Here is a 511-nt window from a genome sequence, read left to right on the forward strand (position 1 = left end):
GACAGCTCTAAGCCTAGCCAAAGTCCTGCTCTTCTCTGATGAGGGCTGAGAGTACACTTAGAGTCGTCTCTGGAGGTCAGAGGAAGTAGAAAACAAAGCCGCCTCCCTGTATCTCTTCCTTCCCCATCCTGAGCTGATGATCTTTGCTCCAACCTCTGCTCTGCCAAGTCATTCCCTTTATGTCAAAGCTTCCCCTCCCAGACCCTGGGTCTCCATCATAGGAGAAATTCTAGCTTGAACCATGCCCTAAATACTCACTTCGATGTTGAGAATCTGAGGCCAGGAAAAGCCACTGGCCAGAAGGAACTGGGAAGTGGGGGTGTGACAGGGCCATGGACAGTGACAGCCATGGACAGTGACAGGTATGGACAGGGACAGGGCATGGACGGTGACAGGGCTTTACAGTGACAGCCATGGACAGTGACAGGGCATGGACAGTGACAGCCATGGACAGTGACAGCCATGGACAGTGACAGGCAAGGACAGTGACAGCCATTGACAGTGACAGCCA

Source organism: Grammomys surdaster, unplaced genomic scaffold (genome assembly GCF_004785775.1).
Source record: "Grammomys surdaster isolate TR1022 unplaced genomic scaffold, NIH_TR_1.0 126278, whole genome shotgun sequence".
Taxonomy (NCBI): domain Eukaryota; kingdom Metazoa; phylum Chordata; class Mammalia; order Rodentia; family Muridae; genus Grammomys; species Grammomys surdaster.